This window comes from Nicotiana sylvestris, chromosome 3 (assembly GCF_000393655.2).
Source record: "Nicotiana sylvestris chromosome 3, ASM39365v2, whole genome shotgun sequence".
Classification (NCBI taxonomy): Eukaryota; Viridiplantae; Streptophyta; class Magnoliopsida; order Solanales; family Solanaceae; genus Nicotiana; species Nicotiana sylvestris.
The window spans coordinates 6,715,436-6,726,555 of record NC_091059.1 but is presented as its reverse complement, the minus strand read 5'-3'; positions in this window follow the sequence as shown (position 1 = coordinate 6,726,555).

The window sequence follows — 11,120 nt, the reverse complement described above, 5'->3', positions numbered from 1 at the left end:
TTCATGTCAGTAGCCCTCAGAGGTACTAAGATGTTACAGGTTGTAGATTCTCTATCCTTGCTTACATTACTGATCATATTTATGGTTCCCTGCCTTACATACTCAGTACTTTATTCGTACTGACGTCCTTTTATTTGGGGACGCTGCATGTCATGCTGCAGGTCCTGATAGACAAGCAGGTGCAGCTCCCCCACCATAGTAGGCTGTCCAGTTCAACGGTGATTGGCGAGATCCCTTCTCCGGACTTGCCTTGGTCTTGGTATGCATTTTTGTTATCGACATTATGGGTATGTCGGGGCCTTGTTCCGGCTATGTTGCAGCACTTATGTTCCTTTAGAGGCTCATAGACAGGTGTCGACTCATGTATAGTTTGGTATGTCTTGTCGGCTAGTTTTTGTTGTATAGTCTTTCATGGTAGCTTGGTAGCTAATACCTTATATATAGTTTCTTGATTGTCTGGCCATCCCATATTATATATGTTCATGCCATCAGCTTTTATTGTTGGTTGTCCATGATCCATGTCTACCATTTATATTGATCTCGTCAGCCGTAAAAGATAATAAAGAAGGTTAGATAAAATGTACGTTGGTGCTCGGCAAGTATGGTCGGGTGCTAGTCATGGCCCTCCAGTTTAGGTCGTAACATAAGCCCCTTGATAGGGTCGTGCTTGACTTCTGCCTAAAGTATCGGGTTACTTTGGCACAGATACATCCGTCATTTTGGTGAGTGGTGCTGATGATGAGATTTTTTGCGGAGAAGGTCGGGATTGAATTCATGCTTAGTTACCTCGTCAAGTTGTACTGGCCCTTCCACCATTGAGGCCTACTAACCCTGCGGTGTCGTTCACCTACACCCTTCATTGTTGATGATGAGGTAGATGAGGATCAAGAGTGAGTCAGTCGATTTGTTCGGGTTTGGACGACTGATATTATCCCCGTGGAGCTCATGCCATTTCCTAAGGGATGAAATTACGCACGTGAGTGGAGTGTCTCGTGCCTGCTTAGACTTGCTTATAGCAAAAATTAGTTGAGTAACTGTGTTTCCTCCTTTTCTGCAGCAACTTCATGGACACCGGCCAAAGTTCCCGATTTACCCGGCTAGATTAGGAGGTTGGCGACCCATTCGACTCGCGATGAGCGTAGGTGGCGAGCTGTGTCCCGGGGCAGGTGGGAAGCGAAACACCAAGGTATGCGTGTATGCTACTTTTAACTTGGTTTTTGTGTGTTTGAGACGACAATGCCCTCTTTCTTTTGTACTGGCTTTGCCGTTGCAGGTATCGGGCGGTTCCTTGGGGTGAGGCTGTGTTCCTCCAGAAAGGGGGAGGAGCCGTTGGCCTTCGAGCTAAGGGATGATGGCGATAAATGGAATTTGCACTCGCAGTGCGATGGAGCTTTTAGTGTGGCTAAACAGGCTCGTGTCTTCGAGGAGAGAGCATCGCCCTAGCCTGCTATTCCTGAAGTCTTTGGTTCCGGAGTGGTGGTTCCTCCGAGTGATTATGCCTTAACCGAGGTTGGTTCTTCCAGGACCAGAGGGGCGGGACCAACAGGAGTGTGCTCGGCCTTCGAGGAGGTCCGCTGGCTTCACTTCGCGGTGAGTTTTAGCGTAGTCCTCGTGCATTTTGTGTCTTCCTTTCTTTATCGAGTTTTTGTTCTGCAGACCTTTGATAGGCTTAGGTCTAAGTTGCTCCATCATAGGGCTAGGCTTCATAAAGCTCTGGATGAGGGTGAGTCCCTTAGGCTCCTCAACAAGGAGAAGGAGGTTGAGTTGATGCACTGGCAATATGAGGCATACTGGAGCTCGAATTAAGAGAGCTATTTGATGGAGCAGGTAACCTCTCTTAGTACGCATTTTGCCTTTTTGACCCTTAAGATTAATCCTTTTGCTTATCTTAGTTGCAGAAAAAGACAGAGGCTCTGGAGTACCTTAGGGGCGAAGTCGACCAAGTTAGGCATGCTTGTGGTGAACTGAGGGCTCAGGTGCAGGCTCAAGCTTTAGAGAAGAAGGGTGCCTTGGCTAATGTTCCCGACTTCGAAGCCCACTTCCGTTTGGCTCGTGACAACACTTCAATTCAAGTGGATATGATCGTGAAGCTCGAGTTTGATCTCTCGAAGGTCAAGGCTGAGATAATCGATGCTCAGGCTAAAGTAGCAATGAGTCGGACTAAGGCTGATCAAGAGATGGCGATTAATTTGAAGGACGCTACTGATGCCCAAGCCTAGTTGAAGTGGGCCCTCGATCATGAAAAGAGGATCGAGGAATATGTTCGTTGCATATCCCGAAGAGAGGCACTCGAAGAGATTGGCGCTAGGGGCTTCGTTCTCTCTGAGGAGTTGGCTTGAGCGAGGGCGAAGGAACGTGATTCTCGGTCCCTTTTTGCCGATGTAACGGAGAGTGAAACTGGGGATGGTAGGTCTTAGCCTTATGGAATGAAGCGTAGACTTTGCCATTTTGTATTTGATATTCGTAGAGCATGTTTGTAAATGGAGAGCGAACCTTTTGCGCTTGTAAAAAAGAAAACTTGAAGCTTTTTCTCCTTTGTACCTCTTTTCGCATTGCTTTTGACCAGGCGGTCTGGTTTCGGAGTTTGGCGGGAACCCTTAGATTCGTAGTACGGCTCCAAAGCACATCAGGCAGGCCTGGAGGCTTTTGTACGCTCGGTAGACACAATCTTTAGTGCAAGCTGGCATTATAGCTCTCCTGCTTTGCCCAACTGTTTTGGACTGAGTCTCCGAGTCAGGCATTGATTCGAGCTTACCTGACCTTCAATCTCCTATGCCTGCACAGGCGGATGATAACGGCTCTTGTGCCTTGCCCTTGGGCATTTGCATTTTAATTATTTTTTGTTCAGTCTCCGAGTCGTGTTGCGACTCGAGCTTAATTGACCCTCAAGTTTTTTGTGCCTGCATAGGCAGATAAAAAATGGCTTTCATATGCCTTGGGTCGAAGCGACCTTTTAAGTGTGCGGCCTTGAGGCTCGTGAAGCTGGCAACGGTGGCTCTTACGATGTGCCCTTAGGCATGTATAGTTAACTATTTTGGATCCGGTCTCCGAATCGGGTTGCGACTCGAGCTCACTTTAATACTCAAGTCTTCAATATTCTTTAGCTGGCAACAGTGGCTCTTATGCTTTTGGTCATTGATACCTTTTAGTGTGCGGCCCTGAGGCTCATTTGGCTGGCGATAATGGCTCTTATGCTTCTGTCCGGGGGCATATTGTAGGCTTTGTTTTCCTCTCATTTAGGTCTTTTTGAAATAATTTTGCCTGACCCGTCATCGGTTCAGGAAGAACCTTATTTTCAAGTCATTAGCGGCGATGTTCGAGCACCTCGGAAGGTTTAGCTCGTAGGCTAAGTAGCTCGAAGCCTTGTGATTTGGAGCTGACATGGTTGAAGCTCGTTTTCCTGTTAAGGGTAGCCTGTTTTAACCGGTTCTTTTTGAAGTAGATTCGAAGTAATGGCCTGCGATTTTGTTAGCAACGGTCGGGCGTCCCCGAGTCACGTTAACTTGGCTGGTGCAGCCGTTTTGACCGTAGTCATATGTGTTTGGATGGAGCCATTTTGATCCCGAGTATATCGAGGGTATGCCGTTTCGGGAGTCTTACAAATGCGACATATAGCCTAAACTTCGGGATTGAGTTTTATGCCTGTAGTAAGGTCTTACAAAATTTTCATGCCTGTTGAGGTCTTACAGTTTGTCATGCCTGTTGAGGTCTTACAGTTTGTCATGCCTACTGAGGTCTTATAGTTTGTCATGCCTATTGAGCTCTTACAGTTTTTGTTGCTATGTAGGATAGATCTGTCTAGACCGAGTCTGCCCGCTCGGGGTCTTACGGCCTCGGGTTTTCTAGTGTATGGCGATTGACGACAGTATCTAAGTCATCGAATTTGCTTAGGCTCGAAGGTTGTTATTCGTGAGCTCGAAATTGCCTCACTAGGGCCTTATAAGCCTGGAGTTCCGACCCTAAGGTCGTGCGGGTGCCAAATTGTCGACGCTAAGTCTCCGAGTATTTCAAGACATATTCGGTGGAGGGAATCCTTGCCGTGAGCATGCTGAAATTTTCCTTTTTGGAGTACGAGATGTTGAAAGATATTCTTGAATTGCTTGGCGAAAATACATCTTGTTTCGTTGTTGTGAGCTTGGCCCACGCGGGCACGGTTCCTTTGACCATTGGCCCGGTACATGATTTCCCATTGAGACCTTGTTTGTCCTTTCCCGGTACGGGGTTGATTGTAAAGAAAGTCCGATAGGCTTGTTGAATCCTTCCCAGGAGGCATGTTGCTCCGCTAAGAACCTCACTGGCGAGACCTTCTTCGGGGCGAAAGTCCAGCCGAGGTAAAAGAGTGCAATGGGTGCTATTAAGGCCTTGGGATCTTCGGGTAGCGTTTACACTTCCGGACACCCTGGTCGGGTGTCTGCATGCAGGTTAATGTAAAATAACGAAGGAGGGGTTAGTTTTATCTTACCGCGGGGTGCGCAGGTGATGTTCCCAGGTCCGATATGTCCCTGCCGTTTTGGAGCGAGGACTCTAGTATAGCCCTCCATTGTGTTTGATTGGGCTTGGCCGAAAACATGGTTCGCTTACCCTTTGACTCTTTCGAGAGTAGAGATATTGGTGCCGGCAATGCGTTATGTGATGCGGACTTTTCCTCTTGCCGCATGTTGCTTTTTGCCGACGGTTTTAATTCTGTCCCTGCATGGAATTTCAGCCTTTTGGCGAAAGGGGGACAGTACTGCCCTCGCGCGGTGCATCTGCGGTCATCAGAATAAGGCATCTGTGCCTTGCGCTTCCTTTGATGATACAGAACTCGACATTCCGGTCGGGGCCAGCCACGCTGAACTGAGAGAACGGTCTTTCTCCTTGTCATTGTGACCGCCATTTGGAACCCGCCAAAAATTTGAGAGGCGAGAGTAATTTGACCCGGCGATCTGAGCCGCCCTCTTACCCTCGACCGACAGCGTTGATCGAGCCACCTGAATTCATGAGCATATGTTTTATTTAAAATGGATCGAGTGAGGAAGAAAGTTACTAGTGCATCAGTGTGAGGCCGAGACAAGGTCTCGGTGCCCTCTCTGCTGATTGTGAGGGTGTCCACGGGGATATATCCCTAGATCCACCTTTCTCTGGTGACGAGTGTATTTGCTCTCCCTTTTACGAGTTCCTAGTAAGTGTTGTCGCCCCTCCACTATCGTGGTAATACAATGTGGCCTGTTTGCTTCATTCTTCCTGGCCGCCTTCCCCACGTGGGACTGAACTTGAATTCGGTCGCTCGTCAGTTCTCAGCGGTGATTTTTGTTAAATGACTTGGCTTTTTTCCTTCGGAGCTGGTGGCCATCCTCGGCCCCGCTACCGCATTTGTTATACAGTTCACACACCAAACTGTGATTCCTCTTAGAGGGATTCTGCTGAATAGGTCTGGGCCATCTGGTATCCCTGGTTTCGCTGACGGTAAACATGATGTCTAATACAACAATGTTGAAATTGTATCTTGATGAGCGAGGCACCTTTGCTGGCATTGTGTCCCCATCAAATATGGCTCTATTAACGATTCCTCGAGGATATTGTCCTCGATCCATTCTCCGATCGTTGCGAGGTAGATTGCATCTCGGGGCGCTCCTCCTATCTACAGCGTACAGGCAGTACCTTTATCTATTTGGCATTGGTTTCTTTGCCAGGAGCCTGTTTGGGCACACTAAGCCCGAAGGGGCTCCAGGATGGTCATCCACGACCCTGGTTTGCAACTGCCAGATATGGGCATCCGACCGGATCTTGGCTGGGTATCCGATCAAGTTTTGTGTTTACTGCCTTGAAATTGTCGGGCTTGGTTTGTTTAGACCTTAAGTGAAGGCATGTACTGCCTAGTCATCTAAGACTGGGGGTAATCCCATTCGTTCCACCTGGGAATGAGATGCGAATTCTCGCAGCATTTCGTTCTCCCTTTACTCGGTCCTGGATGTGTCGGGCATTCTCGATGTTGCATTGATGGCACCGGCATGTGCCTTTATGGAGGAATCTGTCGGTATGGTAAGTGATTTTATGGGGTTGGGAGCTAGGTTATGATGCCACATCATGGCCCCTTTCGAGAGTGTTTCCCTGAACCTCTTCAATAAGATGGACTCGATCTCATCGTCTTTTAGGTCATTGCCTTTTACCGTGCACGTATAGGCAGTATTCATTGGGATCTGAGGTCCTACTGTACTGAGGGAGTTCCGGCATTCTGAACTTCTTTGGAACGAGTTCCGGGGTCGCTTCTTTGGGGAACGGCCGTTGTATAAACTTCCGCGAATCTATACCCTTCAGGACCGGGGGCGCGCCCAGGATTTGGTCGACTCTAAAGTTGTAAGTTTCGACCTTCTTATCATTGGCAGCTATCATTTTCTCGCCTGACTCGATTATTTTGGTGAGGTCCTCCAGCATTTTCACGATGGCGAGATCGGCTACCGATCCATTATTGCTCGATCTCTCGGGTACTTGTTCGGCGGGGGGAGCCGTTTTCGGTGCTGCTGTAGTGGGAGTCTTCGGGCGGCTTTGTAACTGAGAGATGGTCAACTGTTGTGCCTGTAACATTTCAAAAATAACATGAAGACTAACTTCATATTCTCCCCGGGCTGGGGTTTTTTGGGCTTCCTATCGGTTTCCATGCCGTATGCTTCTGTCGGTGTATGAGGTTTTATCGACTTGATACGTGTCTTGCAAACCCAGATCCGCAGAAATCAGTCCAAGTGCGTCATCGGGGTTCTGCGATGGCGCGCCAATGACTGGAACAGCCACACCGTTTTCACCATGATTTTCGAGGTAGTCGTTCTCAACCCTGTTTACCGAGCCAGTCATTTCGACCTGAAATCATGAGATCTTGGACAAGAAAAAGTGTAAAAGATAACTTGCATTTGTGTAATGAAACCAGCAAGAAAATAATCAGTATAATATAAGCCCCACAGTGGGCGCCAAAATGTTTACCGTGAAAATGGTAACAACAATTAAATTTGTAAATGGGACTCTAAAAATACGTGATCTATTTTTATGCTAGTTTTTAGATTAGTTGATGCTAGGAGTATGAAGTTTAACAATCAGATGCAAGTTAAAACAGGGCAGTATCAGACCGAGGGGCTTGCTGCCCGGGATTCGGACTGGTCGATAAGGGGCCTCGGGGTTGATATCCGACTTGAGCTAGAGCTATCAGGGGTAACCGGGATAGGGATAACAGTTAAACTATAATTAAAGAAGGCTCTTTATGGCCAATATCAAGAAATAAATGAAGAACAAGTATGAAAATAATAACGCTAAGAATGGCCTCAAGCGAGTAAGTTAGAGAGAAGAAAGAGAGAGAGATATTATTGATCTTGTGGAGAATAGTTGGAGCAACATCTGCCCCTTACAAAGTGGTGTGGATTCCCTTTATATAGGAGGGGAACCCAGTTATGGTACAACATACATTAATTATAAAAGAATGGAGATGGGACGGTTAGACGTGACACCTCGACACAGGCTCTGGGTAGGTCAGCTCTTTCAAACTTAATCGCGTGTCTTGGGAATTCCCTCTTTTGCTCTAGCCTCGATCTTTATCTTCTTTGAGTCGTGCCTCGACAAGCCCTGAGGGCGGGGACTCGGTCGCAACTCCACGTCCTCGGGGTCTCGAGGTGTTCTCCCGAAGTGGCTTGGTAGCTATAAATTAAACCCTCTGATTTCACTGCATACAATCGCATCAGAGAGAGCCAGTGTGATGATCCTCATTTGCTTGTCCTTAAGGACAGAGTTCAGCATGATGATGCTAGAGATGTGACTATTGGTGATGACGAGGTATTAAGGATGCAGGGCCAGATATGTGTGCCCAATGTGGATGGGCTTCAAGAGTTGATTCTAGAAGAGGCCCATAGCTCATGGTATTCCTTTCATCCGGGTGCCGCGAAGATGTATTAGGATCTGATACAGAACTATCAGTGGAGGAGAACGAAGAAGGACATTGTGGGAATTGTAGTTCGGTGTCTCAATTGTCAGCAGGTGAACTATGAGCATCAAAGACCGGGTGGCTTGCTTCAGCGGATTGATATTCCAGAGTGAAAGTGGGAGAGGATCACTATGGATTTTGTAGTTGGACTCCCACGGACTTTGAAGAAGTTCGATGCTATTTGGGTGATTGTGGATCGGCTGACCAAGTCCACGCACTTCATCCATGTGTGTTCTACCTATTCTTCAGAGCGGTTGGTAGGGATCTATATCCGGGAGATTATTCGTTTGCATGGTATTCCGGTTTCTATCATTTCATATAGAGGTACTTAGTTTACATCGCATTTTTGGAGAGCGGTGCAGCGAGATTTGGGTACTCAGGTTGAGTTGAGCACAGCTTTTCACCCTCAGACGGACGGGCAGTCCGAGCGCACTATTCAGATATTGGAGGACATGTTGTGTGCTTGTGTCATTCATTTTAGAGGGTCATGGGATCAGTTTATACCGCTCGCATAGTTTGCTTATAACAACAGTTACTAGTCGAGAATGCAGATGGCTCCATATGAGGCTTTGTATGGAAGGCGGTGTAGATCTTCGGTCGGTTGGTTTGAGCCGGGTGAGGCTAGGCTATTGGGTACAGATTTAGTGCATGATGCTTTAGACAAGGTGAAGATGATTCAGGAGAGGCTTCGTACAACGTAGTCGAGACAAAAGAGTTATGCCGACAGAAAGGTTCGGGATGTGTCCTACATGGTCGGCGAGAAGGTTCTGCTGAAGGTTTCACCCATGAAAGGTGTTATGAGATTTGGGAAGAAGGGTAAATTGAGTCCTCGGTTCATTGGGCCTTTTGAGGTGCTTTGGAGGGTTGGGGAAGTGGCTTATGAGCTTGCCTTGCCACCCAGCTTATCGAGTGTGCAACCGGTATTTCATGTTTCTATGCTCCGGAAGTATATTGGTGACCCGTCTCATGTTTTGGACTTTAGTACAGTTCAGTTGGATGATGATTTGACTTATGATGTAGAGCCAATGGCTATTTTGGAGCATCAGGTTCGAAAGTTGAGGTCAAAGTATATAGCGTCAGTGAAAGTGCAGTGGAGAGGTCGACCTATGGAGGAGACTACCTGGGAGACCGAGCAGAGATGCGGAGCAGATATCCTCACCTATTTGAGGCTTCAGGTATGTTTCTTGACTCGTTCGAGGATGAATGTTTGTTTAAGAGGGGGAGGATGCAATGACCCGGCCTGTCATTTCATGAGTTACCCTTTTGTTTCCCCCATTTCTACTTCTTATTACCTTGTTCAGCTGTAGTATGTGTTATCGGGGTGGTTGGCTCAGGTTCGAAAAGGTTTTGGTAAGGTTTGAGACACTTAGTCTCATTTGAGTGAGTTTAAGTTGGAAAAGTCAACCGGATGTTGACTTATGTGAAATAGTCTCGAATGTGAATTCTGGTGGTTAGGATATCGTCGGGAGATGATTTGGGACTTAGGAGCGTGATCGGAATGTGTTTTGGAGGTACAGAGTAGAGTTAGGCTTGAATTGGCAAAATTGGAATTTTGGCATTTTCCAGTTGGTAGGTGAGATTTTGATATAGGGGTCACAATGGAATTCCGATAGTTGAAGTAGGTCTGTTGTGTCATTTAGGATGTGTGTGCAAAATTTCAGGTCATTCGGACGTGGTTTGATTGACTTTTTGATCGAAAGCGAAATTTGGGAGTTCTTGAAATTCTTAGGCTTGAATCCGATGCAAATTTGGTGTTTTGATGTTTTTTGAGCGTTCCAAAGGTTGGAATAAGTTTGAATTATGTTATGGGATATGTTGGCACGTTTGGTTGGGGTCCCGAGGGCCTCGGGTGAGTTTCGGGTGGTTAAACGGACCATTTCAAGTTGAAAAAGATTGCAGAAAAACTGTTGTGAGTGTTGCAGGCTTTTGGCCTTTGCGTTCGCGAGTGGACCCTCACGTTTGCGAAGGGCTAGGATGAGAGGAAGGAGGTTTGGCCTTTGCATTCGCGATGGGGGGTCTGCGTTCGCGAAGGGATAAGTCAGTGTGCTTCGCGTTCGCGATGAGTTGGAAGGCTGAGGCTTCGTGTTCGCATACAGGGTGTCGCATTGGTGAAGAAGGAAAAATGGTCAACGCCAGGTTGTGCTTCATGAACGCGAGGCATTGACTGCATTCGTGATGAATGATTTTTAAGTGATGGGTAGAATGTTTTAAAAGACCAATTCCGAGATTTTGGGTCTAAGTTCCTCCATTTTTGGGCGATTTTTGAGCTTTTTGAAGAGGATTGAAGAGGGAATCAATGGGGAACACTTGGAGGTAAGATTTATGGACTTAATACTCAATCCTAATGTGATTTCTACCTAATTAATTATGGAAATTGTAGAATTTAAGCGTAAATATTGAAGAACTAAGGCTTGTAATTGGAGACCTAAAATTAGGGATTTGAGAGGTCATTTGTGGTTGGATTTTGGTACTTTTGATATGAAAGAACTCAGGGAGTGATAAGGAGCCTATTAATGTAATTTTTATCGGATTCCGAGACGTGGGCCCGGGGGTCGATTTTGGCCAATTTCGGGATTTGTGTTGTAATTTTATTATTTTTGAGTAGGCTTTGTTCCCTTAGCATATTTTGATGGTTGTGCACTAAATTTGGTTAGATTTGGAGCATCCGGAGGCTGATTCAAGAGGCAAAGGCATCGCGGGCTAGAGTTTAGATCGGATAGAGGTGAGTAATGATTGTAAATATTGTCCTAGGGGTATGAAACCCCTGATTGCACATCGTTGTGCTATATTGAGGTGACGCACATGCTAGATTATGAGCGTGGTGTCGTGCACTGTTGGGGATTGTGACTTAGTCCGTCCCGAATGACTGTTTTTCTACGTATTTGATTGAAAACTATTTTCTATCATCATGTTTCGGGTTAAATGCCATATTTGGGCCTCGTGCCAACTATTTTGGACCCTTAGGGGATTCTTACTACTATTCCTCACTATTTTGACTTTATACTTGTACTCAGTCATGTCATATTCTACTATTTTCATAACCCAACCATGTTTACTCTATTTTGACATCATAAATGATATTTTGAGCTGAGCATCATATTTTATTGTGCCTGAGTGGCTTTTAGAGATTTCTGACTGAGTATGGCTGAGGGCCTGTGTTGTGAGGTTAATATGGGAT